This window comes from Oncorhynchus nerka, linkage group LG28 (assembly GCF_034236695.1).
Source record: "Oncorhynchus nerka isolate Pitt River linkage group LG28, Oner_Uvic_2.0, whole genome shotgun sequence".
Classification (NCBI taxonomy): Eukaryota; Metazoa; Chordata; class Actinopteri; order Salmoniformes; family Salmonidae; genus Oncorhynchus; species Oncorhynchus nerka.
This window is the reverse complement of record NC_088423.1, coordinates 50,328,900-50,354,690: the sequence shown is the minus strand read 5'-3', so window position 1 is coordinate 50,354,690 and position 25,791 is coordinate 50,328,900. Positions and strand designations below refer to the sequence as shown.

The 25,791-nt window shown below is 42.8% G+C and overlaps 1 pseudogene; it reads left to right on the top strand.

Moving 5' to 3' along the window:
• Positions 1-614: 614 nt before the first annotated feature.
• Positions 615-20,299, top strand: LOC115113365 (cytochrome P450 1B1-like; annotated as a pseudogene).
• The last annotated feature ends 5,492 nt before the right edge of the window (positions 20,300-25,791 follow it).

The window sequence follows — 25,791 nt, the reverse complement described above, 5'->3', positions numbered from 1 at the left end:
AACCTTGCATACATTTGTAAATGTTCACTTGTTTCTCTCTAGTATGTGTGAGAATCCTTGAGAACAGATTTCCAAAATTAAAATTACTTGAGCTGATTTCCTGGTGTTTTTTTTTTTTTTACAGTCTTTTATGTTAAACAATTATTATTGTTATATGTTTTTAATCAAAAATATTCATTTTAGCTCAGAAAACTTTGGGGGACAAAGTAAAACCTCCCGCGGGCCAAATTCGCTCAGCCGGCTGCCAGTTGGGGAACACTGGACTTGGTGGGTCGGAGAGACAGACAGAGAGGGAGAGAGAGAGGGGAGAGTAAAGGGGGAGGGAGGGGAGCTGACAGCTCTACAACAAACCACGACTCAGACGCTGACGAGCTATGATGCTATTTGACACTTCTGTTTAAGATAAATCATAACTTGGGACAACAGAAGGCTATTCACATGTGGAGAGTGGAAGGTCTGGAACTGCACGAGAATATAAATACAGTTACTGGACATAATAACTGCATTTATTTTTCTGTCTATTTTAGCAGGTTTTGCGGATTTCATTCTTCAATAATTCGTACTTTCAAGCTGGATCCGCTATATAAATAAGTGAGACCTAATGAGCGTTAAAACGTAGCCTTACAACCTGCATCGACGGGATAGGAGCTTATTCATCCAAACATTAGTAACAGACAAACTACAATTAACATTAGGCTGTTATTTTCTTAGAAGAAGCAACAAACGAACTGCAAGGTGGTGCTTATTCATTCCCGGTATTTTGTGCCATATTTTGCTCTGTAATAATATTTCCGCTAGACTATATTTGTGTCTCAAAATAATGATTATTGAATTTACGTGTATTTTGCCCTATAATCAATTAATGATTTTTTTAATATAACTAACTTATTGCTTTCTCTAGGCTCCATAATGGACTTGCAAGTTATATTCGAAGAGATGACTCGGCCAATGCCAAGGAGTATCGGCCTGCTACTGGCGTCTTTGACTTTTCTCTTTGCCATGCTCCTGTGGCGCAGGATCAGGCGGAGCTGGGAAGTACACAGCCCGCCTGGACCGTTCGCTTGGCCGGTCATTGGGAACGCAGTAGAGCTTGGCAACACTCCTCACCTCTATTTCTCTCGCATGTCACGGAAATATGGGGATGTCTTTCAAATCAAACTCGGCTGCCGGGACGTTGTGGTACTGAATGGCGACGCAATCAGGCAGGCGCTCATCAAAAAGGGATTTGATTTCGCAGGCAGACCTGACTTTGCCTCGTTTCAATATGTTTCCAATGGCGATGGCATTGCTTTTGGTACATTTAGCGAATGGTGGAAAGTGCATCGAAAAGTGGCCCAATCTACTGTTCGGATGTTTTCTACCGGCAACATGCACACCAAAAAGGCATTCGAAAACCATGTTGTCTGCGAAGTAAGGGAGCTGCTCCATATTTTCCTGGTAAAAACTAAAGAGCACCAATATTTCCAGCCGATGACATACTTGGTGGTATCAACCGCTAACGTAATGACCGCCGTGTGCTTTGGAAAGAGGTATTCATACGACGACGAAGAGTTTGCGCAAGTGGTGGGACGAAACTATCAATTCACCCAAACAGTGGGAGCTGGAAGCATCGTGGATGTTATGCCTTGGCTCCAGTATTTCCCCAACCCAATAAAAAATATATTTGAAAACTTTAAAGAGCTCAACCAGGAGTTCAGTAAATTTATCCTTAATAAAGTTGTCGAGCATCGAAAGACCATTCAGTCAAGCACCATCCGGGACATGACAGATGCTTTCATCATGGCATTGGACCATCCCAAGGACAGCTCACCAAGGGTCTCACCAGGCAAAGATTATGTGCCACCCACTATCGGTGATATTTTTGGAGCAAGCCAAGACACACTATCTACTGCACTTCAGTGGATAATGCTGATACTTGTGAGGTAATACATATTAATTTTGAATCAGCTAAAGTGAAATGAAAGTACTATTTTTCCCACCTGATATGTTCTGTTAACAATCACCTATGTGTCAAATTGAGAAAGCCCAACATGTAAAGTGAATAATTTATATGCGTAAAGTGGGGAAAACCTATGCCTAAAGTGGAGAAAGCAATTTTTTACTGGGACAATTACTTAACCTCCTAGTATGCCACCATCTCACAATCAACATTTAAAAAAAGAAAGAGCACTTATGCTCTGCTCTTTTATTATTGGTAGCGTACTGTACTTGCTCTTGAATTCGGCACTTCAAGCAGAACAATGATGTTACGTAATAGTATTAAATATCAGAAGCGCCCAGGCAGGTATTGGCAGCCTAAAATGAGGACTCGGCTGTTTTTTCCTAAACTATCGCTTCAGGAAATAACGTATTCTGAGCAGTAGAACATGCTGTGTGTTGCCAGTTGGATTAACAGTAGGCATACTGTTGCTTGTTTGCGCAGGAAAAATAAAAGCGTTTACATACCTAGTAATTAATGCAATTGTTCTGAAGCTGATTGAGGACCTTATTAGTGATTCATGTGTTTTGTTTTATTTATATTTTGATGTCTGCATTTTCTGTAATTTCTGTAATTTTGTGCTCATCTGTAAAAGACCGTAGTCTCAGTATGACTCCCTGATAGAGTAAATGTTAAATAAAAAGTAAATAAAAGTGATAATGACCGTGAAGCTAGTATTTGTAGGATATATTGGCACGATTTGATTTCGTCTCAGGACTAACAATCGGGCATTATCACTTAATTATACAAGTGGTGGGTCTAATTTTGAATGCTAGTTAAAAGCGCATTTCAGCCGGTGTCTATTCCACAAGTTACCACCAGCTAAATATATGACATCAAAATGCCCATTAACTCTGTTCCATCTGACTGCGCAATCCACTGTCCCATCAGCCCAGCCAAGAAATTAATACACTTGATCTACACTATAAAAAGCATCTAGATATTATCTCACATTTGTTTTTGACCAACATTTCGTTTTCAACAGCAGAGGTTTGTCTAAAGAGAGAGCACATTTGCTATGCCAGGCGAAATCGTGCCTCATGAGCTCATTGTTATTGATGTATCCAAATAAATGTCTCTAGAAAACAGTTAAACAAGTAAAAATGCAGATACTTTGCTGTTATTCTGGCTGCACTTTTTGACGTGACTGTAAATTAGCCGTAGTTGGCTAGCTACCCAGCTAGCACAGTGGATTTGGGCCGATTCCCGCAGAGTCGGGGCACTCCGCTGAGAGTCAGACTTGGCCGACCTCAGGTGGCCCAGAGTCTGGGCCGCCTTTGGCAGTATTACCACAGATAGATGAGTAGAACATCTTTGGTATTACTTATGGCTAGGATTCCGGGCCGCAACTGGGCCGATTCCTCATTGCTAGCTGGGTATAAAGTAAGGGATAAGAACGTTGCCAGCCAGTATGGAAATGGAACATTCAGAACTAACGACTGGGTCACGTCCATAAATACGGAGCAAAAAGACTGAACAACTGGGTCCCGTCTATGGCAACCAAACCAATAGAACAAATGACTAGCCGGCTTGGGTAGCAACACCAGATTAGTGTTGGGACAACATATAATGGAATGATGAAATAGTATGAATAAATTAATCAAAACAAAGTTTTTAATGAAAATATCTCAATCATTATCTGAATATGTTGGTAACCCATGTTTAAAAGTGATAATGCGATCGAATGTATCATTGGAGGATATATTGGCACGGTTTGCCGGCGCTTGACATCGTCTCAGGCCTAACAACAGCCATGCAAATATATCCTCAAAACACCGGGTTCTCTGCAATTACAGTGCATTCGGAAAGTATTCAGACCCCTCGACTTTTTCCACATTTTTGCACATTTTGTTACGTTACAGGCTTACTCATCAATCTACACACAACACCCCATAATGTCAAAGCAAAAAAAAAAAAAAACTGAAATATGACATTTACAGAAGTATTCAGACCCTTTACTCAGTAGTTTGTTGAAGCACTTTTGGCAGCGATTACGGTCTAGAGTCTTTTTGGGTAGAAAGCTACAAGCTTGGCACATCTGTATTTGGGGAGTTTCTCACATGGTTCTGTACAGATCCTCTCAAGCTCTGTCAGTTTGGATGGGGAGCGTCGCTGCACAGGTATTTTCAGGTTTCTCCAGAGATGTTTGATTGGTTTCAAGTCCGGCTCTGGCGGGGCAACTCAAGGACATTCAGAGACTTGTCCCGAAGCGACTCCTGTATTGTATTGGCTGTATGTTTAGGGTCATTGTCCTGTTGGAAGGTGAACCTTTGCCACAGTCTGAGGTCCTGAGCGCTCTGGAGCAGGTTTTCATCAAGGATCTCTCTGTACTTTGCTCTGTTCATCTTTCCCTCGATCCTGACTAGTCTCCCAGTCCCTGACCCTGAAAACCATCCCCACAGCATGATGCTGCCATTACCATGCTTCACTGTAGGGATGGTGCCAGGTTTCCTCCAGAAGTGACGCTTGGCATTCAGGACAAAGAGTTCAATCTTGGTTTCATCAGACCAGAGAATGTTGGTTGTTCAAAACTTCTTCCATTTAAGTATGATGGAGGCCACTGTGGTCAAGGGAGCTTTCAATGCAGCAGAATTTTTTTGGTATCCTTCCCCAGATCTGTGCCTCGACACAATCCTGTCTCGGAGCTCTACAAACAATTCATTCGACCTCATGACTTGGTTTTTGCTCTGACATGCACTGTCAATTGTGGGACCTTATGTAGACAATTGTGCGTCTTTCCAAATCATGTCCAATCAGAAACATCTCAAGGATGATCAATTGAAACAGGATGCACCTGAACTCAGTTTCGAGTGTTATAGCAAATGGTCTGAATACTTATGTAAATAAGGTATTTTTTAGATTTTGTGTATTGTTTTTGTTGATTTATTTTTGGGGATAGATCCGTTTTAGTAGTGCAGATATATTGTAGATTCCATCAATGTAATTGTCTGCTTCATTTCGAATCCCGCATACATTTTTTTGTAAATATATAAACATATCTTTTTGAAATATATTTTCCTTTCTTTTCCCCCTCTAACCCTACCACCCCTCAACTAATTTGAGTAAACTAATAAACAACACTTAGGCTTCTACTTCCAGCTTATACATACTATATACATTGTGTGTTGTTTTAATTCCATCCTTCAGCTACCATCAACCCCTCCCATCTATGTCTGAAGCCCATCCAGTTAAATTTCTATTTTGCAATATATTTTTCAACTGTGCTGTGATGTTTCACAAAAGTTCCAAACCTTTCTATTCTCATAGTTTCTACAGATTGTAAATTAAAGATAAACATTTTTGCTAAAAGTAGTATTATATTATTGATTGATTATGACTTTTCAAATACCCCAGTAGTGCTATCTGCAGAGTTAGCTCCAGGTAAATGTTGCACTTCTTCAACCATTCATGGACCTGTGACCAAAAACAAGCTACATATGGACAGTACCAAAACAAATCATCTCTTCGCACCAAAATCTGCAGAGCTGGGATGGTTGTATCCCCCATATATATAACGTTCTATTGGTTACAAAAATGTCGTATAATAATTTAAATTCAAAGTTTTGAATCCGGTGTTGTTTTGCATATCAGTTCATGAACTATGTGCCATGGAATCGGTACATCGAAAATCTCTTCCCAACTATTTTGCATTCTACAGTATGTAGCACCTCTGCCAATTTTATGGTCCTTAAACGAAACTGGTATACTGTCACGGTTTTCCTTAGGTGAAAGAGAGTCAGACCAAAATGCGGCGTGGCTATTGCGATCCATGTTTAATGAAACAAAGTACACATGAATCAAAAACAATAAACGTAACACGAAAACCGAAACAGCCTAATACTGGTGCAAAGTAACAAGGACAGTAACAAGGACATTCACCCACAAACACACAGTGAAACCCAGGCTACCTAAGTATGATTCTCAATCAGAGACAACTAATGACACCTGCCTCTGATTGAGAACCATACTAGGCCGAAACATAGAAATACTCAAATCATAGAAAAACAAACATAGACTGCCCACCCAACTCACACCCTGACCATACTAAATACAAAAACACAGGAAATAAAGGTCAGAACGTGACAGTACCCCCCCCCCCCCCCCCAAAGGTGCGGACTCCGGAAAAAAACCTTGACCTATAGGGGAGGGTCTGGGTGGGCGTCTGTCCGCGGTGGCGGTTCTGGCGCGGGACGCGGACCCCACTTCCCCATTGTCTTAGTCCGCCTTATTGTCCGCCTCCGTGGCTTTCTCACCATGGCAACCCCTCTCAATGACCCCACTGGACAGAGGGGCAGCTCGGGGCAGAGGGGCAGGAGCTCGGGACAGAGGGGCAGGGGCTCCTCAGACTCCGGCAGCGGTGCCGGACAGGCGGGAGGCTGCGGCAGCGGCGCCGGACAGGCGGGAGGCTCCGGCAGCGGCGCCGGACAGCGGCGCCGGACAGGCGGGAGGCTCCGGCAGCGGCGCCGGACAGGCGGGACGCTCCGGCAGCGGCGCCGGACAGGCGGGAGGCTCCGGCAGCGGCGCCGGGCCGGACAGGCGGGAGACTCCGGCAGCGGCGCCGGGCCGGACAGGCGAAACATAGAAATACTCAAATCATAGAAAAACAAACATAGACTGCCCACCCAACTCACACCCTGACCATACTAAATACAAAAACACAGGAAATAAAGGTCAGAACGTGACATATACCTTTTTATTTATCACAATTTTCTTTGAAAATCTTTAATGCAGGACTAACAGACAAGTTCCTTACTTTTTCCCGCTTCCACTTGCCTCTTCCATTTTTGTGGCAATGCTGCAATTAGTTGGTTGTAATTTTGGGTAGCACAGACATTTCCATATATTTTTGTTAGCTGCATGTGTGACATAACTCCACCAGTCCTATTTATGATAAAAATTTACAAAGATTATACCTTTAAAAAAAAATTGGGGTTGAAAAATAATGTTTTTTTTAATCAATTAGTTTAACCACAATATTTGCTGTATTATTTGTTCTGTCTTTTCTGACGGAGTGCTATATAAAAGGGAAGTAATCAGGGAGGTGATGAAGTCCAGGTGTGCCTAATGAGGCGCAGGTGTGTGTAATGAAGGTTGCCAGGACCGGTGGTTACAGACCGGCGATGCTTGGTTTGTGACTTTTCAAATCACCCCAGTAGTGATCGGGAGTGCTGAACAAGGGGAGCAGGAGTGGACAAAGAGGAAAACGCTGGCCAGGAAGACGGCCCCAAGGGCTTGAAGGCGGGCCGGTTTGGACAGCGAAGGTGGAAATCTCTGATGATGTTGGGATCTAGAATTCGTCCAGGCTGGAACCCAAAACCGCTCCTCTGGACCGTACCCCTCCCAGTCTACCAGGTACTGTAACCTACCTCCACGACATCTGGCGTTCAGGAGGGAACTGACGGCATAAACTGGGACTACCCTCGATTTCCAGGGGAGGCGGAGGGGCAGAGACGCTGCATCAGCGCCCCGGGACCAGGAACCACCGGCCTGAGGAGGAAACCAAAAAAGAGGGTGAGATCCGGTAGTCATTGGGAAGCTGTAGTGGTAAGTTACCTCATTGACCCTCTGGAGGACTTTGAATGGCCCCACAAACCAGGGGCTCAGCTTCCTTAGGGCAGGCGGAGCGGGAGGTTTCTGGTGGACAGCCAGAAGCGTTCACCAGGCATAAAACGGTGCCTAACTGCAGTGGCAGTCCACCTGCTCCTTCTGGTGCTGGACGGTGCGTTTGGAGCCTCATGGGGAAACGTCCTAAACCTGCCCTGCGCACCAGAACCACTCATCCATCGCAGTGCCTTTGGTTTGGCTCAAGGTCACGGGCCAGGCTGGTGCCCCAGGATGCACTGGAAGCTAGACAACCCCCATGGAGGAGTGAGGAAGTGAGTTCTGGGCAGTACTCTGCCCAGGGGTAGATACCAGGCCCCTTCCTCTGTGGGTCCTGACTGTGACTCCTCAGCAACCTCCCCAGCTCCTGGTTGGTCCTTTCCACCTGTCGTTGGACTGAGGCCGTTACGGATGTGATGCTGAATGTGACTCCCAGCTTCTCCATGAAGGCTCTTCATATATGTGAAAGATTTGGGGACCACGGGTGGCGGCGGTCCTCCAGAAGGCCATAGTGCTGGTGTTTTGCAGGTACTATTTAATGAAGCTGCCAGTTGAGCCATGAGGTGTCTGTTTCTCAAACTAGACACTGTAATGTACTGTCCTGTTGCTCAGTTGTGCACAAGGCCTCCTACTCCTCTTTCTATTCTGGTTAGAGCCAGTTTGCGCTGTTCTGTGAAGGGAGTATTACACAGCGTTGTATGAGATCTTCAGCTTCTTGGCAATTTCTCCCATGGAATAGCCCTCATTTCTCAGAACAATTATAGACTGAAATTTCAGAAGAAAAACATATTTGTTTCTAGCCATTTGAGCCTGTAAATCAACCCACAAATGCTGATGCTCCAGATACTCAACCTGTCTAAAGAAAGCCATTTGTATTGCTTCTTTAATCAGGACAACAGTTTTCAGCTGTGCTAACATAATTGCAAAGGGTTTTCTGATAATGGGCATCTGCAGGCCTAGTAGATATTCCATTTTAAAATATGCCATTTCTAGCAACAATAGTCATTTACAACATTAACAATGTCTACACTGTATTTCTGATCAATTTGATGCCCTATTATTTTAATGGACCAAAAATTTGCTTTCCTTTCAAAAACAAGTACATGTCTATGTTTAACCACAAATTGTTTGAATTTGTTCCCAACTGGAATATGACTAAAGAGTTTCTAGATCATCTATGAGGCTGTGGAGGGATCCAAATTAGGTTAAAAAATGAATCATCAGCCATTGATGACAACTTTGCTTTTAAGCCATTGATTTCTAACCCCTTGATATTATTGTTGAATCTGATTTTAATAGCTAACATTTAGATGGCCATAATAAATAGATATGGCCAGTGGACAACCTTTTTTACTCCTCTTGACAGTTTAATACTTTCAGAAAGTATCATTGTTTACTATTTTACACCTAGGGTTGCTATTCATATTAATATTAATAAGCCTCTCCCTAGGAAGCTCTTTGCCACCTTCTCCTCCCTCTGTGAATCCTCCCACCCCTCCCCCCTCCTCCCTCTCTGCAGATGACTTCTGTCACAACCATTTTGAAAAGAAGGTCGACGACATCCGATCCTCGTTTGCTAAGTCAAACGACACCGCTGGTTCTGGCACACTGCCCTACCCTGTGCCAGACCTCTTTCTCCCCTCTCTCTGAGATGAAATCTCGTTGTGACGGGGTGAGATCCAACAACCTGCCCGCTGACCCTATTCCCTCCTCTCATCTCCAGACCATTTCTGGAGACCTTCTCCCTTACCTCACCTCGCTCATCAACTCATCCCTGACCAGCTGAGCGGACGTCCCTTCTGTCTTCAAGAGAAGAGTTGCACCCCTTCTGAAAAAACCTACACTGCGATGTGAATAAGGTCCACCTGTCAACAACTTCTGACCAGTATCCCTTCTTTCTTTTCTCTCCAAAACTCTTGAACGTGCCGTCCTTGGCACAGCTCTCCTTTATCTCTCTCAGAATGACCTTCTTGATTTGGCCAAATCAGTCAGGTTTCAAGACTAGTCATTCAACTGAGACTGCTCTTCTCTGTATCACGGAGGCCCTCCGCAGTGCTAAAGTAACTCTGGGTCTCCTCTGCTGCTCTCATCCTTCTAGACCTATTGGACGGCTGCCTTCGATACTGTGAACCATCAGATCCTCCCTCCACCCTCCTCGAATTGGGCATCTCCTTTCCCCACGGGTGTTGCATCCTACCTGACAGGTCGCTCCTACCAGGTGGCGTGGCTGAATCTGTCTCAGACTCACCACGAGCTCTTGAATGGCGTCCCCAGGGCTCTGTTCACGGGTGGCTCCTAAGTCCTATACAGCCAAGTCACTGGCTCTGTCATAACCTGGCATGTCTCTCCTATCATTGCTATGCAGTTGACACAGATATAATCTTCTCCTTTCCCCCTTCTGAGACCACTGTAATGCATCTTTGCATGTTGGTAGACATATCAGTGTGGATGCACGGATCACCACTCAAGCTGAACCTCGGCAAGAGGAGTGCTCTTCTCCCAGGGAAGGACTGCCCATTCCATGATCTTCAGCTTCACGGTTGACAACGGAGCCAGGCTGGTGCCCCAGGATCTCCATTGTGTCCTCCTCCCAGAGCGCTAAGAACAATTGGACCACCCTGTCGTTTCAGAAGAACATAAGGTATCGGTGGCCCGTTTTGAGCCTTCATGCTCTACAACATCCAAACAGACACGAACCTGCCTCAACAGGAAGCAGCGCATTTCCTCTTCTATTCTAATCCAGGCACTTGTCATGTCCTCTGGATTACTGCAACTTTTCTGTTGGCTGGGCATCCCTGCCTGTGCCATTAAACCCTACAAATCATGACCAGAACTAGCAGCCCGTCTGGTGTTCAACCATTCCAAGTGTCTACACGTACCCCTGCTCAATCCGCTCTTTCCACTGGCTTCCAGTTGAAAAGCTTTCCATTCGCTAATCAAGACCATGTGCTTGCCTATGGAGCTGTTTGAAACGGCACCTGTAGGACCTCCAGGCTCTGATCAGGCCCTACACCCAAACAAGGGCACTGCGTTCATCCAATCTGGCCTGCTCGCCTCCTTACCACTGAGGTAGTCATTTACAACATTAACAATGTCTACACTGTATTCTGATCAATACAGTTCCTTTCAAAAACAAGTAGCCCAGTCAAAACTGTTGCTGCTCTGGCCCCCAATGGTGGAACAAACTCCCTGAGGTTGTGGAGGGATCCAAATTATGGAAAAAAGCATGAATCATCAATCACCAACTTTGCTTTTAGACATTGATTTCTAACCCCATATTATTGTTGAATCTGAATAGCTAACTATGGATAATAAATAGATAAAGTAAACCTTCTTTACTCCTCTTGAAAGTTTAATACTTTCAAAGTGGCTATTCATTGTTTACTATTTTACACCTAGGGTTGCTATTCATATTAATATTATTATTATTATTTATTTAACTAGGCAAGTCAGTTAAGAACAAATTCTTATTTACAATGATGTTTCTGTTATGTTTACGGGTATGCCATCCAACCCTGGAGTTTTCCCAGGTTTTAAATGATTTAATTGCATCAAGAAGTTCCTCCTCTGTAATTTGGCCTTCACATGGGTCTTTCTGTATAGCTGTTAATTTGACATTATTAAAATAAATTAAATCCATACAGTTATCTTCGGTTGGTGGAGATGGAGGAGACTGAAATGAAAATGTGCTTAAAGTACTTTGATTCGTCTTTCAAAATATTGTTTGGTAAATCATGGGTGACTCCATTTTTCACAAGTTTCAGTAAAACAAATTTGGTAGCATTTTTATGTTGAAGATTAAAAAATGTTTTGTTGATTTTTATCCCATCCAGTTCGCTTTATTTTTATAATATATTACAGTTGATCTTTCTGGAATAAGTTCCTCCATTTCTTTTTGTTGTTCCTCTAACTTATTCTGTGCCTCTATAGTACAGTTTTATTGCTACTGTATCGATGTGTACTATTAGTTCTTCCATTTCCTTAATTAATATGGCTTCTTTTGACCAAAATTGCTTTTGTTTTAGATACAAGTACTGAATTGCATGGCCTCTAAAAGCACATTTAAAGGGGATCTGGTGTACCTATGTTATGTCCGGAAAAGTCTGTTATCATCCAATAAGCTTTGATTACATTTCCAATTTCCTCGCCCACGTGGATATTCTGTAAGAGTAATATATATGCCAATTATTTGATGGTCCGACTGCATTTTGTCCCCTATCACTTTTTAAACTTTTGGTGCCAGTAAGAATGACATAAGAAAGTAGTCAAGATGACGAGCTTGATTGAGCCTCCACCATGTACAGTTGAAGTCGGAAGTTTACATACACCTTAGCCAAATACATTTAAACTAAATTTTTCACAATTCCTGACATTTAATTCTAGTAAATATTCCCTGTCTTAGGTCAGTTAGGGTCACTACTTTATTTTAAGAATGTGAAATGTCAGAATAATAGTAGAGAAATGATTTATTTGAGCTTTTATTTCTTTCATCACATTCCCAGTGGGTCAGAAGTTTACATACACTCAATTAGTATTTGGTAGCATTGTCTTTAAATTGCTTAACTTGGGTCACCATTTTCAGGTAGCCTTCCAAAAGCTCTCCACAATAAACCAAGATTACGTAGCAGTGCAGATGTGGTTTGTCATCCTCTCGTTTACTTTTTGTATATATTTCAATTTATTTTTCAATCTTCTTTCCATTTTTTAAATTAAATATACCTTCCGGTAACCTGCCTCACTCAATGTGACACGGATCCGCTATTTGTTTTAGACCTTATAGCCAGAACCTACATCAGAAGCTAACCAGCTAATTAGCTACTAGCTATTTAGTCATTGTTAGCCACTGCTAGCGGCCTTTAGCTTCTGCACAGGCACCAGCCGTTTTTTTTAGCCAATTTTTTATTTTAGATAATACCTGCCAGCCTCGGACTGTTTTTCTCCACTACAACGCCGGATTCCTGCCGTAAACCCTGGACCATTACTCCTGATCTTTGCCGCTAGCTAGCTGCCACAGAGTGACCCAGCCCCGACGCTAGCCCTGAGCCAGGCCCCCTCCCGGCCTACTCTGTGATCAACCGGCTACTCAGCCGTTGCCTCCTGGACTCTACCGCCAACACGGCTAGAATCCACTACACCGGATACTTGCCGTAAGCTCTGGACCTTTGCATCGGATCATCGCTGCTAGCTAGCTGCTACCGAGTGGCTATAGTGGCTAACACCCCTGCCCCGATGCTAGCACCAGTTTGCCACGAGCCAGGCGCATCTCCCGGCTACCAAAATAAATTACTACAACTACAATACCCCTTTCACCATCTGGCCCAGACCCTTTGTCGACACAACGCCACGCCGTACCACCACGACTGGTCTGCAGACGCAATTCCATCCACTGTGCCCTCAACCGGCCTTTGCCGGACATCGGAGCAGACGCTTCTACTTACCCGGGTCTGCTAACTTTAAACGCTGTGTCTCCCGCATGCTAGCATGGTAACGACTACCCCGCGGCTTCCCTGTTCCATCTATTGCTGTTCACTGGACCCTATGATCACTTGGCTACATAGCTGATGCCTGCTGGGCTGTTCATTAATCACGGTACTCCACTTTGTTTATTTTTTGTTTATCTGTCGGCCCTAGCCCCGAACTCAGACCCTGTGGGTAGTTAACCAACCCACTCTGCCCATTCATTGCCACTTTACCTGTTGTTGTTGTCTTAGCTGATTAGCTGTTGTTGTCTTATTCGTTGTTGTCTTAGCTAGCTGTCCCAATCAACACCTGTGATTGCTTTATGCCTCACTTTATGTCTCTCTCAAATGTCAATATGCCTTGTATACTGTTGTTGAGGATAGTTATCATTGTTTTAGTTTACTGCGGAGCCCCTAGTCCCACAACATGCCTCAGATACCTCCTTTGGCCCATCTCCCACACAGGCGGTGACCTCACCCAGCATAACCAGCGTGTCCAGAGATGCAACCTCTCTTATCATCTCTCAGTGCCTGTGCTTTACCTCCACTGTACCCGCACCCCACCATACCCCTGTCTGCACATTATGCCCTGAATCTATTCTACCACGCCCAGAAATCTACTCTTTTTAATCTCTGTCCCCAATGCACTAGACGACCAGTTTTGATAGCCTTTAGCCGTACACTCATCCTACTCCTCCTCTGTTCCTCGGGTGATGTGGAGGTTAACCCAGGCCCTGCGTGTCCCCAGGCACTCTCATTTGTTGACTTCTGTAAACGAAAAAGCCTTGGTATCAGAAGCCTCCTCCCTAAGTTGGTTTTACTCACTGCTTTAGCACACTCCGCCAACCCTGATGTCCTTACCACGTCTGAATCCTGGCTTAGGAAGGTCACCAAAAATTCTGAGATACCCAACTACAACATTTTCCATCAAGATAGAACTGCCAAAGGGGGAGGAGTTGCAATCTACTGCTGAGATAGCTTGCAAAGTTGTGTCATACTTTCCAGATCTATGCCCAAACAGTTCGAGCTTCAAATTTTAAAAATGAATCTCTCCAGAAATAAGTCTCTCACTGTTGCCACCTGTTATAGACCCCCCTCAGCTCCCAGCTGTGCCCTGGACATCATATGTGAATTGATTGCCCCTCATCTATCTTCAGCATTTGTTCTGTAAGGTGACCTAAACTGGGATATGCTACACTCCGGCAGTCCTACAATCTAAGCTAGATGCCATCAATCTCACACATATTATCACGGAACCCACCAGGTACAACCCTAAATCCGTAAACATGGGCACCTTCATAGATATTATCCTGACCAACTTGCCCTCCAAATACACCTCTGCTGTTTTCAACCAGTATCTCAGCGATCACTGCCTCATTGCCTGCATACGCTATGGGTTCGCGGTCAAACGACCACCCCTCATCACTGTCAAATGCTCCCTAAAACACTTCAGCGAGCAGGCCTTTCTAATTGACCTGGTCCGGGTATCCTGGAAAGATATTGACCTCATCCCATCAGTCGAGGATGCCTGGTCGTTCTTTAAAAGTAATTTCTTCACTATCTTGCCCCTTTCAAAAAATGTAGAACTAAGAACAGATGCATTTTAGCCAATCAGTTGTGTTGCGACCATTTTGATTTATTTTACCAGGCAAGTCAGTTAAGAACAAATTCTTATTTTCAATGACGGCCTAGGAACAGTGGATTAACTGCCTGTTCAGGGGCAGAACGACAGATTTGTACCATGTTAGGGGGTTTGAACTTGCAACCTTGCTGTTACTAGACCAACGCTCTAACCACTAGGCTACCCTGCCGCCCCACAATGTAGAGGTGGTATACAGAAGATAGCCCTATATGTTAAAAGACCAAATCCATATTATGGCAAGAACAGCTCAAATAAGCAAAGAAAAATTACAATCCATCATTACTTTCTTCAAGTAGGAACAGAAACAGATATAGCCCTTGGTTCACTCCAGACCTGACTGCCCTTGACCAGCACAAAAACATCACGTGGCGGACTGCACAAGCATCAAATAGTCCCTGCGATATGCAACTGTTCAGGGAAGTCAGGAAAAAATACACGCAGTCAGTCAGGAAAGCAAAGGCTAGCTATTTCAAACAGAAATTTGCATCCTGTATCTCTAACTCCAAAAGGTTTTGGGACACTGTAAAGTCCATAGAGAACAAGAGCACCTCCTCCCAGCTGCCCACTGCACTGAGGCTAGGTAACACGATCACCAGCCATAAATCCATGATAATCGAAAATTTCAATAAGCATTTCTCTATAGCTGGCCATGCTTTCCTCCTGGCTACCCTAACACTGGCCAACAGCTCCACACCCCCCGCTATTTGCCCGAGCCTCCCCAGCTTCTCCTTCACCCAAATCCAGATAGCAGATGTTCTGATAGAGCTGCAAAACCTGCACCCGTACAAATCAGCATGGCTAGACAATCTGGACACTCTCTTTCTAAAATTATCCGCCGCCATTGATGCAACCCCTATTACCAGTCTGTTCAACCTCTCTTTCGTATCGTCTGAGATCCCTAAAGATTGGAAACCTGCCGCGGTCATTCCCCTCTTCAAAGGGGGTGACACTTTGAACAGTTGCATATCGCGGGGACAATTCGATGCTAGTGCAGTCCGCCACATGATGTTTTTGTGCTGGTCAAGGGCAGTTAAGTCTGGAGTGAACCAAAGGCTATATCTGTTCCTGTTCCCAAACTGTTATAGACCTATATCCATCCTGCCCTGCCTTTCTAAAGTCTTCGAAAGCCAAGATGATAAACAGATCACTGACCATTTCGAATCTCACTGTACATTCTTATCGGCAGACTCAATAGCTTTGGTTTCTCAAATGACTGCCTCGCCTGGTTCACCAACTACTTCGCAGAGAGAGTTCAGTGTGTCAAATCGGAGGGCCTGTTGTCCAGACCTCTGGCAGTCTCTATGAGGGTGCCACAGGGTTCAATTCTCGGGCCGACTCTTTTCTCTGTATATATCAGCGATGTCGCTCTTGCTGCGGGTGATTCCCTGATCCACCTCTACACAGACGACACCATTCTGTATACATCTGGCCCTTCTTTGGACTATGTGTTAACAAACCTCCAAACGAGCTTCAATGCCATACAACTCTCGTTCTGTGGCCTCCAACTGCTTTTAAATGCAAGTAAAACTAAATTCATGCTCTTCAACCGATCGCTGCCCACACCTGCCCGCCCGTCCAGCATCACTACTCTGGACGGTTCTGAGTTAGAATATATGGACAACTACAAATACCTAGGTGTCTGGTTAGACTGTAAACTCTCCTTCCAGACTCACATTAAGCATCTCCAATCCAAAATGAAATCTGAAATCGGCTTCCTATTTCGCAACAAAGCATCCTTCACTCATGCTGCCAAACATACCCTCGTAAAACGGACTATCCTACCGATCCTTGACTTCGGCGATGTCATTTACAAAATAGCCTCCAACACTCTACTCAGCAAATTGGATGCAGTCTATCACAGTGCCATCCGTTTTGTCACCATATGTCACAAAAGCACCATATACTACCCAACACTGTGACCTGTATGCTCTTGTTGGCTGGCCCTCGCTTCATATTCGTTGCCAAACCCACTGGCTCAAGGTCATCTATAAGTCTTTCCTAGGTAAAGCCCCGCCTTATCTCAGCTCACTTGTCACCATAGCAGCACCCACCCGTAGCACGTTCTCCAGCAGTTATATCACACTGGTCACCCCCAAAACGAATTCCTCCTTTGGCTCCTTTCCATCCACAACTCTGCTGCCAATGACTGGAACGAACTGCAAAAATCACTGAAGCTGGAGACTCATATCTCCCTCACTAGCTTTAAGCACCACCTGTTAGAGCAGCTCACAGATCACTGCACCTGTACATAGCCCATCTGTAAATAACCCATCCAACTACCTCATCCCTCATACTGTGATTTATTTATTTATTTATTCTCCTTTGCACCCCAGTATCTCTACTTGCACACTCATCTTCTGCACATCTATCACTCCAATGTTTAATTGCTATATTGTAATTATTTTGCCACTACGGCCTATTTATTGCCTTACCTCCCTCATCCTACCTCATTTGCACACACTGTATATAGACTTTTTCTATTGTATTATTGACTGCATGTTTGTTTATTCCATTTGTAACTCTGCGTTGTTGTTTGTGTCAAACTGCTTTGCTTTATTTTGGCCAGGTCGAAGATGTAAATGATAACTTGTTCTCAACTAGCCTACCTGGTTAAATAAAGGTGAAATATATGTATATTTTTAATTATAAAACAAAAAGTGCAATTGCAAAAACTATCAAGCACTATGATGAAACTGGCTCTCATGAGGACCGCCACAGGAAAGCAAGACCCAGAGTAATCTCTGCTGCAGAGGATAAGTTCACTAGAGTTACCAGCCTCACAAATTGCAGCCGAAATAAATGTTTGCCAGAGTTCAAGTAACAGACACATCTCGACATCAACTGAAGACTTTGTGAATCAAACCTTCATGGTCAAATTGCTGCAAAGAAACCACTACTAAAGGACACCATTAATAAGAAGAGACTTGCTTGGGCCAAGAAACACGAGCAATGGACATTAGACCAGTCCTTTGGTTTGATGAGTCCAAATTTTAAAGATATGGTTCCAACCACCAGGGCTGTTTGACCAAGAAGGAGAGTGGTGGAGTGCTGCATCAGATGACCTGGCCTCCACAATCACCCAACCTCAACCCAATTGAGATGGTTTGGGATTAGTTGGACAGCAGAGGGAAGGAAAAGCAGCCAACAAGTGCTCAGCATATGTGGGAACTCTTTCAAGACTGTTGGAAAAGCATTCCAGGTGGTTGAGAGAATTCCAAGAGTGTGCAAAGCTTTCATCAACGCAAAGGATGGCTACTTTGAAGAATCTAAAATCTAAAATATATTTTTACTACATGATTCCATATGTGCTATTTCATAGTTTTGATCTCTTCACTATTATTCTACAATGTACAAAATAGTAATAATAAAGAATAACCGTTAAATGAGTAAGTGTATCCAAACTTTTGACTGGTACTGTATATTTTCAAAGAAGCATATTATATTCCTTGTCTTTTAGCCAGGTAAATACTGATCGTCTTTTCTTATTATCTGCTAAGCCATTACAATTATAGCTGGCTATACTTATTTCACCATTTACCATACTGAGATACAAGATTAAATTCTATTTATCATCATATATGTTGGTAAACTTACTATTAAAAAATGCCATAGTAATTGAGCGTCCATATAGCTGTACCATGATATTTGCATTGCTACTAAGTAAACCTTCAATTTTCATCCACTATTCCACCCGCTAGACCCCCCCACCCCCCATCGGCAGACCATCTATGTCCCCCCGGATCCCAGGGCCCCGAGAGACCGGGACCCATCCTTCGAAAGAGCACACAGTACCACCCACAGAACAGAAGTAGATCAACCCCCAAAAAGACCCACTCTGCCAGGCAGGCCCAGAATATTGAGGGGTTGGTACTGCTTTAGTGGGTCCATAAAACAGATAAGGCCTTCTCCTTATGGGTCGTATGGGTCGTTCAGGTGTGTGTCTAGGGTATAGGGTTGGGGAGCGTTCCATCATGATAGAACAGTAAATAACTCAACTATATTAATAATTTATTTAAAAAAAAATGTATATCCCATATCTGCACAAAATTGAAAGCTCTCTCTTACAACCCCTGCTCGCAGACAGGTATTCACACCCATTTCCCTTTTCACTCGTTTAACTCTACACTTTTCCAAACACAAAAACACACACCCCACCTTGCATCACAATACACCCACACATACCCACATACTGTGCTTTCTATGTCCTCTGTTTGCTGTGTTTTCATCACTACCATGTTGATTCTGAGTACTTTTTTTATTTGCAAAAACTTCAAAAAAACTGTATTCGCTTTATTGTTATGGGGTATTGTTTGTAGATTAATGCGGACATTTTTTAAATTTAATCCATTTTAGAATAAGGCTGTAATGTCACAAAATGTGGAAATAACCTGTAACCTGCTGCCCATAGTTACCCACCAAAAAATATTTATCACTACTGTATTGAGAATGCCCTCAGTGTTGAAATAGAGGTTAGCTTCTCAATAGGAAATTATTTAGGAAATTATTGAATTACCTGTGATCTGAGTGTTCACCTTTGACCTTTTCCTATATAGGTTTCCTCATATTCAGCTGCGTCTCCAGGAGGAAGTAGACAAAGTGGTCGACCGGAGCCATCTGCCCATCATCGAGGACCAGTCCCAGTTGCCTTACGTGATGGCCTTCATCTACGAAATGATGCGTTTTACCAGCTTCGTGCCGCTCACCATCCCCACAGCACCATCACCGACACCAACATCATGGGCTACACCATCCCCAAGGACACAGTGATCTTCATCAACCAGTGGTCCAGCAACCACGACCCCACCAAGTGGACACACCCGGAGACCTTTGACCCTCTGCGCTTCCTGGATCAGGACGGCTCACTGGACAAAGACCTGGCCAGCAGCGTGCTCATCTTCTCTTTGGGAAAGCGGCGGTGCATCGGAGAGGAACTGTCAAAGATGCAGCTGTTCCTATTTACAGCATTGTTGGTGCACCAGGCCCACTTTAGTCCCGACCCGGACAAGCCGCCCACCATTGACTACACCTACGGACTAACCCTGAAGCCCAATAACTTCTCCATAGCAGTCAGTCTACGGGACAGCATGGAAGTCCTGGAGAAGGCTAGTCAAAAGCCCCTCTATGGGGGGACTCAGGAGGACACAGTCAACTCCAGATCAGACTGAGAATAGAGTCACTCAATTAAGCTTGAAAGAAAAAAAACACTGAAGAAGATTAATGAGCTGCAGTTTATCCTCATGTGCCATCAGGCATCAGCTACTATATAGTTATTATAAACGTATTTATGATCTGAATGTAACAGATGTCACCAGGGACGGACCTGGACGTTCTGCTGCCCTAAGCGAGACAAAAATCTGCCGCCCCCTTGCTATCCCTGCTAAACTATGTACAGCAGTGGTCGGCAATAGGTTATGCCTTGGGCAAAAAAAAATGTCTCACCTGAAAGTCGGAGGAACAGAACATAATAGCAGCCCAATTCATAGGGCTACACTACAAATTAAATAAATGTTTAAACACATCTAGTTAGTAGGCAATATAATGAGTTCAATGTCATTAACATAGCCTAATATGATTTCATTGATAAAATCACCAATGTCTCTATTAAATTCGTTTGTCATATTTCTGTGTGCTTTGATTGGGGAAAAACATATTGCAAGCAAAAGAAAATGTTGGGCTGTAAAAAAGAGGATAGTGAAAATATAAGTTTCAGGGAAGAATGGACAGAGAAATAGGCTATCTTACCTTACTTATTCTTAATGTCAAACAGCTGTTTGCAAATAATTCAATCTTAGACATCCTTATGAATCTAAGCATGGCACTTTCAAAAGTGACCTTTCCACGCAGCTCTACCTACGCAGAAAAATAGAAGCTTCAACTGCTGGCTACTCCTCCATTGCATAACCCAAGAACAGAAGTGCTTCCCTAAAAGCTGCCTGGGTTTAAACAAACATATATTTTCAGAGAGTGAAAATGACAATTAATAGGGACAGACTTTAGGGACAGAATAGCAACGTCAATGTGTTTGTCTCCTTGAATATTATAGGCTGCAGCTCAGCTTCAGAATGTCATAGAGAGGAATCAATATATCCCAATATGCATCGGAGTCATGTCTTTCGCGGGCATTTTAAAGCTTGTTTCTACCATAAGGCATCACAGAGTTAAGCATTGTTATAGAACCCTTTATATAATCTGGATACTTTTTTTATTCATTTATTTCAAAACATAAAGCAAACAATATATATCCTTTTTGCCCTTTTCTTTAACAAATGGTATGGGATACACTCACTCAATTTGAGCCCAAACACACACACACAAACACACTAAGCCATTCCCAGCGGAGTTATTTAAGGAGTGCATGCGTATTGGAGGATTTGGCTATACCGACATCTATGCATAGCATAATTGTGTTTGTCAAACAGGTAGGCCTACCACGTTTTTGAATAGGACGAAATAGGCTCCAATTATATATGTAATTCTATGATTACGGCCATAAAAAATGTTGGTGGGCGCGTGCACATATATGAGGTCCCTTACAGTGTAGAAAGGAATTTGACTTTAACCCCTGCATCGGAGAGTTACAATGTTGCAATCACTATGCAGCCAGCTGCCTATAGGAAAAACCGAGTTTCTTACTAATACTATGTCACCTCTTATCACACATGGCACGACCCCACAATTGTTACAATTATAATAAAAAGAACACTTTCATTTAACATATTTAACATATAATTTAATATTCCTGTAGAACTGTAAAAAGAGAGATCGTTTGAGCTCTTCATAAATGCATGGCGGGCCTCGTTTCGCTGGAGCAGTGTAAAATAAGTTTTCTGTCACTGACCCAGCCGTGACAAATTTGGTTTATTTACATATCGAATTTGATTGTCCAACATCAGTTTCAACATTTCTTCATTTTGTGGCAAGCCTAGAATTGCCTCTGCTGCATTGCAGTAAGTGATATTTTCTCTGGGTAGCTGTCCATGGTTCTGAAATCAAATCAAAGCTACACAGAATTTCCACAAACTTCAGAATGTTGCCATTATTTGGCTCGTTCAGCCTGCCGGTGGTCCGACGTAGCGCAATGTTCTGGGTGGCCAATATGCGTATCAAGGCCTCTGCAGCACCTGTAGGGCTTGGGCATTAATAGTTTGCTTGAACACCAGACTGATCTCCAGCTCGTTCCACCTCTGAAAAATATCTAGGCGGTCATGCGACTTCTCAGGCGAGCTGAGGAAGTGGCACAGATTCTTTCAGTCGTTGGTTCCATCCCGGACCAGTGTAGATTTGTACTCGTGTGAGAAAAAAACCCCAGAAAGCTGCATTGTTTTTGCTTGGAATAAAAGAGCCATGGTCTCGCCCCTCTCTCCCCGTTCGCCATTCTCCTATTGTATTGGGCCACCGAAAATATTCGTTGCCCCTCATCTCTTTGGAAATTCCACTCCTTATCTTGATGTGGCCCAGCCTGCACTAACATATCCCGTAAATATGTTTTTTTTGTTGTTGTCTGGGAGTCGGATTTAGCACCACTGTCATCCGAGACATGGCGCGACTAATCTGAGTTGGGGTCCCACATAGTTGAGTCTCCGCTGACATTGTTTGGAGGTGTGGCTAGACTGGTGCGACAATCTGTTCTTGTCCACCCAGAGAGGTGTCATCATCGGTGGAAGTAGATGGCTCTGACTCCTCCGGCTCGCCCTCTTCTCTGCTAGAACCAGAGAACGGGGTCTCGTCGGTCTCTGTGAATGTATGGCCTGTCCTTGGAGGTTTGCAGTGTGGGTGCAATAATTGAATAACATGGATTTCTACATATATTTTGAGACGCTCGCGCACGCGACGTGTCCGGTCTGGTCAGCAGTGAGTTTCACACATCCCCATATACTACATGAACACTATTTTCATACATCTATATTTTCTTTGTTTTACGGGATATCACGCAAATAACTATGGATCATATTTTTTTAAATCAAAATTGCACACGTATTGGCATATATTTCACTGGAACCTGACATAACATACAGTAGCTTGCAGTGCGGGAAATGGTCTGTTCTTACACACCGCCAATTGGCCACAAAAACAGGAGCAGCCATTTCCTAAATTTGACATGCATTATGCACTAAAGTTTTACAGCAAACTCAGCTTATTATACCTGCTACTGCTATTGATATGCATACGGTGTAAAACATTTGAAGTTGAATAAACTTTTAAAAAATCAAGGCAACCAGCTGCAACACGATTATAATATGATATTAAACAAAAAAACACATTTTGGTAATAACTTTTGTAGCAATATTAACAAAAATATGTGATTTGACCAAGGAGAGTTAAATTTCTTTCCTCAACTGCGCTATAACACCACTGATTGGATGGACCAAGTAAGTGGTCAGACTTTACTTTGCTTAGGCCTTATACCTGAGTAACTATTTACCAATGTAACTATCTTGTACTTACTAACAGGCTAGTAAGTACTAGTAGTTACATGTAGTTATGCAGTACTACGTTATCCTGTTTCCTTTTGAAAAACAGAATTCGCAATAGTAAGTAGGCTACTTGCAAACCTGTACTTACATACATTTCTAAAGGTATTTCCGTCACAGCTACACTGGAATAAGGCCATAATAGTTATGTGCTTCTGAATGCTGATTAACTTCTATTTTGTTCCAGATCCATACTCTGTTCCAATAGGCAAGGCAAGGGGGCACTGTAACAGAAACCTATAAATTATACGGAAATGTGTTGATTTATCAACAGCCGCATTTTTACTGTAAATTATGGTGCAGTGGGAAAATGTTGTGGGTGGGGAAATAATTGCTGTATTTTGAATGGTACAGTAATTCTACCCCCCAAAATACAGTACTGTACCGTATCTTTGGAATGCCAAAAACCGCTAGTGGGCTCCCGAGTGGTGCATCTAAGGCACTGCGTCTCAGTGCTAGAGACTCACTACAGACCCTGGTTTGATTCCAGGCTGTATCACAACCAGCAGTGATTGGGAGTCCCATAGGGCAGCGTCGTCATTGTAAATAAGAATTTGTTCTTAACTGATTTGCCTAGTTAAAAAAAGGTTAAATTAATACAAAATAGTGGGTGCATGGTATTGCTGTTTCTTGGGTATTAACATATTTTGAGGCGTGCCTTGTAAGATGCTATATATGATGTACCTGTGAGTGAGAATGCTCTACCAACTTAACTCCTATGTGGTTATAGTGACCCATCAAATTTAAAATGTATTGGGGACAGATTGAAGTGGCAGAAATTCTTAAACTTTAAAAGGTTTGGTCCCTTTTGCCCTGTAGTATCTGCCAGTTTGGAAGCCTTTGTTAAGGCCACTAGATGTGCAAGTGATATAAAGAACCAAATATCAATAAATATGCTGTAATGTTCGTAAAAACTTTACCTAGCAGCCAACCTGCTTGCACCAATTCCTGTACAATACAAAGTACTCCCTCAATTAATTTAATTAATTAATTCATCTATTCATTTTTTACAATATAATACAGTACATATTCTGGTATTACTGTGTGTCATTGCATAGTACTTCCTTTTAAACCATATTTATATTGCAGATGGTGTACTGTAAAATGAAATAATGAACTTTACTTGCCACAAGCTGCTTGTAAACTACTGTCAATTTCACAGTAACATCTTTACAGTGTTACTAAGGGTACATTGTTTTCAAATGTAGCCTGTGTCTGTGAATTGCTGTAACATAAAGTACCAGTCAAAAGTTTGGACACACCCACTTAATTCAGTTTTTTAAAAAAATTTTAATTTTTTTTTTACTATTTACTACATTGTAGAATAATAGTGAAGACATCAAAACTATGAAATAACACATATGGAATCATGTAGTAACCAAAAAAGTGTTATACAAATCAAAATATATGTTATATTCTTCAAAGTAGCCACCCTTTGCCTTGGAATTCTCTCAACCAGCTTCATGAGGTAGTCACCAATCAGTTGTGTTGTGACAAGGTAGGGTTGGTGTACAGAAGATTGCCCTATTTGGCAAAAGACCAAGTCCATATTATGGCAAGAACAGCTCAAATAAGCAAAGAGAAACAACGAATGATGGACTGTCGTTTATCTTTGCATATTTGAGCTGTTCTTGCCATAATATGGACTTGGTATTTTACAAAATAGGGCTATCTTCTCTATACCACCCCTACCTTGTCACAATTGATTGGCTCAAACGCATTAAGAAGGAAATGTCACGATTGTCGTCGGGAGAAGGAGAGGAGGACCAAAGTGCAGCGTGGTACGTATCCATAATACTTTTAATCTAGAATGAATACACAAACAAAACGATAAACGAACAGTTCTGACAGGTGCAACAAACACTAACCAGAAAATAATCACCCACAACTCAAAATGGGAAAACAGGCTACCTAAGTATGGCTCTCAATCAGAGACAACGATAGACAGCTGCCTCTGATTGAGAACCATACCAGGCCAAACACATAGAAAACAAAATCCTAGACCTACAACATAGAATACCCACCCACATCACACCCTGACCAAACTAAAAATAGAAACATACAAAGCGGTCAGGGCGTGACAGGAAAGAAGTTGATTAAGAGAATGCCAACAGTGTGCAAAGCTGTCATCAAGGCAAAGGGTGGCTACTTTGAAGAATCTCCAATATAAAATATATTTTTATTTGTTTAACACTTTTTTGGTTACTACATGATTCCATATGTGTTATTTCGGGGTGGCAGGGTAGCCTAGTGGTTAGAGCATTGGACTAGTAACCGAAAGGTTGCAAGTTCAAATCCCTGAGCTGACAAGGTACAAAATCTGTCGTTCTGCCCCTGAACAGGCAGTTAACCCACTGTTCCTAGGCCGTCATTGAAAATAAGAATTTGTTCTTAACTGACTTGCCTAGTAAAATAAAGGTTATTAAAAAAAATCATAGTTTTGATATCTTTATTATTATGCTACAATGTAGAAAATAGTAAAATTAAGAAGAATCCTTGATTGAGTAGGTGTGTCCACATTTTTGACAGGTAGGGGAAGTATTCACACCCCTGAGTTTGTATATTTGGTCTTGTGTTTTAGATTATTGTCCTGCTGAAAGGTAAATTCATCTCCCGGGCGGCTGGTGAAAACAAGAGTCT